General features: G+C 40.4%; 1 pseudogene; it reads right to left on the minus strand.

The window, feature by feature from the left end:
* Window positions 1–481: 481 nt before the first annotated feature.
* Window positions 482–5,432, minus strand: LOC100610437 (small ribosomal subunit protein eS25-like; annotated as a pseudogene).
* Window positions 5,433–6,845: the final 1,413 nt, after the last annotated feature.

Below are 6,845 nucleotides of genomic sequence, written 5' to 3' on the forward strand. Positions count from 1 at the left end.
GAATAACTTTCCCAGGAGATTCTTTAAAAATTAAACAGTTCCATATAAAATTGTAGACATTTCAACTGAAAGATACGTTAGAGAAAAACCTAATAATTCAGTGTAGTGTTATTTGAAATTCAAAAATTGGGTCATCCCACTCTTCCCTCTTCCTTTTTAAAAACAACAACAACAATAACAAAAAAAACAAGTTTGCATACCATGAAGTGAAACAAGAAATGAAATGAAGCTGTGTTCAGTGGCCTGGAGTGTGATGCTCAAGGGCTCCCAAGAACTTGCAAAAGTCAATATTATGTAGTTATGAATTTTCAGAAATATAAGTAAAGTCAACTTGTAACATTTGATTTAACCAATAGGAACTGCTCCAACAACTCAATGTATCAACTCTGAAAACAAATTACTGTATCCCCTGCCTACCCTAGTATTTAGAAGGTCAGTGCCTCCCTCCTGAAGTGTACCTCTCAACGGCCCAAGTTTGGGTTTAGGCTAGCCAGGCATCTTCAGCCCAAGGGGAGAGATCATTGGTCCGGGCTGTCTTTACTGCTCTAGACCACACGGTGTCACTATTGAAGACCAGTTGGTTCACCAAACATCTCTGCTGTGAGGAGCCGGGGGTGGGGCGGTGGTGCCAGTCCCTGCTGGGGCCACATGGCCCTTTTTGGAGGACAATGGCCTCCCACAACATGTAGCTCTGCCCGGGGCCCCAGTGTGGCAGCCCTTTAAATTCATAAAATCAGTTTAGGTACACCAGAGCTGGCCCCAGAAGCTTTGAGTCAAATGGATTCCACTGTTTACAGAACTGCCTCCCATTGTTTCTTTCTAATCATGGCCAAGGGGTAGGTGGCAGTGTTATTTCCAACACAACTCTGCAACTCAGAAAACATAAAGGGTCTCTCTAATACCACCTTTTTCTAGACAATCTAGGTTACTCACCCTTTACTTACCTCTCTTCTGTGGTTTAAATGATATGTATCCCCTTAAGAAAAAACTCCTCCTGGGAGTTCATAACGCTATTTTTCATCCTGGCCCATAAGAAAAAGTTGCTTGCAGTTCTCTTACTAAAAACTGAAGAGCCACAAGAGAAGATTAGCTTCTCTTATAGGGCTAAGATAAAATAATACCAAATATATTTTCATTCATTTTTATATTTTAGTAAAGTTATAGATCTGTGATATAATACCTTTGTGATTTTAAATATATCTAATCCCTCAGGGGTATTTTATCCTTTTATTTTCCCCACCCTCAGACCTGCCCACATTTCCACCATACTCTGCTTAAATATTGTCTGGCCTAATGCCATGTTTATTGAGAAGGAAGTGAACTTGATCAAGTCAGGGGCAAATGTGAGACTGAGGGCCCTGACTACTAGTACATGCTCTTTCCACAGCATGATCCTGTGTCTCCATTTCTGGAGGTATTATTAGGTTTGGAAGGCTGAAGAATTACGTACAGACTGGATGGAAGCTGGAAGTGAGTCGAGGTGGGTGGTTAAGTTAGGTCTGTCAGCATCTGCACTGGTTTTCTACTTTCCACCACTGAATACACAAGCATTTGACCAGGGGCCACTGAGTTCCAATTGCAACTGGTCATTGGAGCCACCTCACTCTGCTCTCTATTTTCCATGTCCCTCTCTCCACCCCGGGTACTTGTGACGTTCCCACCATGTCCACTCATAGCAACCATGTATTATTGTTTTGACCACCTGGAATCTCCTTTTTCTCGCCTTTTGAGAACTACCCTCTAGCATTCATGTGATCCTGTTCAGTTGGCCAATCACAGTGGTCTGTTCCAGCTACCCACTGAATTAGGTAGATAGACTTTGCATGGACTGTCAAAATATCTCAACTCCGGGGCCACAGTGAGTTGTTCTTGTGACCTATCTTAACCCTTTTGTACTGCTATAACAAAATACTACGCTCTGGGTCATTTATAAACAATAGAAATTTATTTCTCACAGTGCCTGGAAGCTGAGCTGTCCAAGGTCAAGCCAGTGGAATTTGGTGTCTGATGAGGGCCTTTTTGTTGTGTCCTCATATGACAGAAGCCAGAAGGACAAAAAAGGGCCTAAGCTAGCTTTCTTCAGCATTTCTTTCAAAACAGATATCAGTAAAATTCTAAGATTTTCCAACTTGATACAAGATAGGTGAAAGCTCTTCATCTGTCACCAACAATACCAACTAGTCAAACACAAAATACACTCTTCAGCATCTTTCTCTCATTCCAGTTGCCACTCCAGATATACAACTGGAGTTGATATAGACTGAAGTTATTGAGTTTGTTGATAATACAAATTCAAGTGTAGACTCAATCTCTTTCAACAGCATCCACATGAGGTAAAAAGGAAAGAAACTAACACTTATTTCTTATTTTATTTTCATCATTCAGTGTGTTGAGTTCTACGATGGCCAGTCTCCAAGGTGGTTCCCAGTGATTCCTGCCTCCTCTGTAGTCCCTTCCCATCTTGTTGCCCAGTGTGACCAATAGGATATGAAAGAAGGAATAATAGGTAACTTCCAAGATTAGGTATAAAAGACTGCAGCTTCCATCTTGGGCTCTCTTTCTTATCACTCACTGTAGAAGAAGCCAGTTGCCTTATTGTAAGAAGCTCTGTGGAGAGGCTCACAGTGTGGAGAACTGAAGCCTTCTACCAACAGCTGTGTGGGTGATTTTGGAAGTGGATCCTCCACTAGCAAGCCATAGATGGCAGCAGACCCAGCTGACACCTTGACTGTAACCTCTTCAGAGACCCTGAGGCAGAACCTGAGCTAATCTGCTCCTGGATTCCTGGCCCGCAGAAACTGTCAGAAAAAAACTGTTGTTTTAAATTCTTATGTTTTGAAGTAATCTGCTATGTAGCAGTAAATAATGAATAAGTGCTTTTCCAAGGTTATCCCCTGAACAATCCTGAGAGATAGTTACTGTCATATTTAACTTAATCTAAGATGCCTCAATTTGAAGATGACCCATCTATGAGCCCTTCTGTCCATGAGCTAGTCTATGAAATAGTTAAAAGGGCAAAAAATGCTGCTAATGAATCTATGACCTGCCCTCAATTGTAAGATACACGCAAATTTCAGGTATGTTATCGGGTGACAAAAATGTGCATCTTATAATTGATGAAACATATTATCTGCATTTTGTAACAGGGATTTCTTCTCATACACTGGGAAAATAAAAGCTTTCTTTTCATCCTCATTATTCGGCTTGATGAGGAGTAGCCAGTCAGTATATGTTTGTTGAAAGGTTTTGTTCTTAATAGAGATGGATATAACATGACTTCTAGGATAAAGCAGGACTCAGCAGAGAGTTTTTTGTTTGTTTGTTTGTTTTTGAGATGGAGTCTTGCTCTGTCGCCCAGGCTGGAGTGTAGTGGCGTGATCTTGGCTCACTGTAAGCTCCGCCTCCCGGGTTCACGCCATTCTCCTGCCTCAGCCTCCCGAGTAGCTGGGACTACATGCACCCGCAACCACACCCAGCTAACTTTTTGTATTTTTAGTAGAGACGGTCTGCTAAAAATACAAAAAGTAGAGGATGGTTTCAATCTCCTGACCTCGTGATCCGCCCGCCTCGGCCTCTCAGAGTGAACACAGATCTTGTTCTTAACTATTGATCCGCATGGGAAGTGTTTTGAAGACATAAATTCTTCTCATTCTCATGTTAATCAAAGGAAGGCTCTTTTCCAGATTCTTAATCAGCACTGTCCTCTACATTTTATTCTGCTTAATTGAGAATGTATTGCCTATGTGGCCCTTTAAAATCAGCCTAAGGCAGTTCCCAGCTCCTTAGAATAACTGACACTGAATGTCTACTCCATGCCAGCATTCTCACTTACGTTACCTGAGCCAGACATTATCATTCCCGTCGGACATATGAGGGAAGAGAAGCTGAAGGATGCTATGAAACTTGCTTAAGATCACAAAACTAAAAAATGATAGAAGCTGGAGTTCTACCAGGCTGTTCTCACTGCTCCCCTTCCCATGTCACTGCACCTTCTCTAAAGAATGGTGGTGTGGCCCATCCCTTGGCCTTAAAGGATTTTCACCGCAAAGCAAAAAAGGCAGCCAAGTTGGGCGAGAGTTTTCAGAGACCTCTCAATGTGCCTTTTACGTGAATAACATGCTGTCTCTCATCTTGGGAACACAGAGTGTTTCATAAACATTATCTCATTAGACCTCACAACGCCAGACATTTTCAAACAAACGAGTTAATGTTTGCAGAAAGTCCTTGAGATATGAAGATTGTAGGCACAGTATGAATGTACAGCATTGTCCTAAAGCCTGAACAGCTATCAAAAGGTCACAGCCTTGGAGAGCTTTCCTATGAAAATGTCAGATTTTTCAAGTCATGGAGATGGAGGCAGGAATGGAGCTGGTCAGGTCCAACAAAGCCATCTCTGGTTGGGGGATGGAATAGATGTATAATTCAGAGATGCCAAAGGGAATTCCACTGGCAACTCAGATCAATTATTGATCCTGCTCGACAGGCTGAGGAGAGGTGGATTTCAAAGCCTAGGCTCACTGGCAAGCAGAATGAGTAGCGATGTTTGCCATGGGGGTAGAACTGAGCGTTGGAAGCATATGTTCTAGGAATTTACCATTCTTGAGATCAGTGATTCTCAATCATGGCTTTATACTAGAATCATCCGAAGAGCTTTTAAAAATACTAATACCCAGGCGTTGCTCCAGATCAAATGAGTCAGAATTTCAGCAAGTGGGGCTTGGTCATCTATATATATATTTTAAAGTGCCTGGGTAATTCTAACTGGCAGTTCTAATCTAACTCTAAGTGAGATTCAAGTGGTGAGTCTAACCTAACTCTAATTGAGTAGCATTCTCTAGGGCAGTAGTTCTCAGCCTTGGCAGTACTTTGAGATTCATGGGCTCTATTAAAAACTTACTGATGTCTAGGTCGCACCTCATATATCCTGAGGTAATTGATTTGGGGTTTGGCCTAGGCTTTGGGAATTTTGAAAGCTATTGGGTGATATTTTTAATGCAGACCTTATTTAATTTTATTTGGTTTTATTTTTCCAAGTACGCAATTTGTTGGACCTGTTCCTGCATCTTCACCAGAAGCTGGAGCACCTCCACGCTAGGTGTTTCTGGTGTAAATTATTTGAGCTCTGTGCACTGAAACTAGTTTGATAAGTCTGTTACTAAACAGCTCCTGAAAGGCTGCCCTGGACAGACAACTTTTAATCTTCAGTCTCTCAGAGACCTCAGTTGGGGTTATAAGCTTACTGTTGGGACTTTCTTACTAAGTACGTCATATGTAGCTTTGTCAAACAAGACTAGGTTATTGAGCTTGTCCCAAACTTTGCCTTTGGACCACTTCTTCTTTCTGTCCTTGCCACCAGATTTGTTCTTTGGGTCTCTGTCTTTCTTGTCTGACTTCCCAGTGTCTTTCTTCTTCCTGTTGTCCTTGGGCAGCATCGCGATGCCCAGGGGACAGCAGCAACCACTTTAACCTCGCTAAGATGTCAGACAAAAATCTATTTAGTTTTAAGATCACTTTTAAGTTCACAGCAACATTGAACTGAAAGCAAAGAGGGGTCAGCTCATATATACCTTCTTTCCCCACCCCCAACCCTGCAGCCATCTCCATACACACAAAATCTCCCATACTTCCAACATCCTGCATCAGAGCAGTAAATTAGTTGTGATTGATGAACTTCCACTGACACATCATTATCACTAAAAGTCCATAATGTACGTTAGAGTTCACTTGCTGTTGTATATTCTATCGACTTGGACAAATGAGTAATGACATATATCCACCATTATAATGTCATACAGAGTAGTTTCACTCTCTTAAAATTCCTTTATGCTCCACCTATTCCTCCCTCCCTACTCACTAACATTTGGCAACCACTGATCTAGTTACTGTCTCCATAGTGTTGCCTTTTCCGTGGCATTTATAGTTGGAATCATACCATATGTAGTATTTTCAGATTGGCTTCTTTCACTTCATAATATACATTTAAGGTTTCTCCATGTCTTTTCATCATTTTATAGATCATTTCTTTTTAGTGCTAGATAATATCCCACAGTGCAGAAGTCCAGATGTATCACAGTTTATTTATTCATTCACCTACTGAAGGACATCTTGGTTGCTTCCAAGTGTTTTGGCAACTATAAATAAAGCTGCTATAAGCAGCCTTGCATAGATTTTTGTGTGAACATAAGATTTCTACTTATTTGGGTAAATACCAAGGAGTGTAATTATTGGATTGTATGGTAAGGGTATATTTAGTTTTGTAAAAAACTGTCAAACTGTCTTCTAAAACTGCATTCCCATCAGCAACGGATGAGAGCTCTTCTTACTCCACATCCTCACCTGTATTTGGTGTTGTCAATGTTAAGGACCTTGACCATTCTAATAGGATTATAATGGTATCTTGTTTTAATTTGAAATCTCTAATGATATCTGATGTTGAGCATCTTTTAATATGCCTATTTGTCTTCTGAGTATATTTTTTGATGATGTGTCTGGTCGGGTCTTTCATCCATTTTTTAATCAGGTTGTTTGTTTTCTTATGTTGAGTTTTGAGAGTTCTTTGTATATTTTGCGTAACAGTCCTTTAACAGATATGTATTTTGCAAATATTCTCTTCCAATCTGTTATTTGTCTTCTGATTCCTTTTGATAGTGTCTTTCATAGAGCAGAAGATTTTAATTTTAGTGAAGTCCAATTTGTCAATTATTTCTTTTATAGATTGTGCCTTGGGTGTTATATCTTAGAAAGTCATCTCCATAGGTCATCTATGCTTTCTACAATGTTATCTTCTGGGAGTTTTATAATTTTACATTTCATTTAGGTCAATGATCCATTTTGAGTTAATTTTT

This window comes from Pan troglodytes, chromosome 2 (assembly GCF_028858775.2).
Source record: "Pan troglodytes isolate AG18354 chromosome 2, NHGRI_mPanTro3-v2.0_pri, whole genome shotgun sequence".
NCBI classification, from domain to species: Eukaryota; Metazoa; Chordata; class Mammalia; order Primates; family Hominidae; genus Pan; species Pan troglodytes.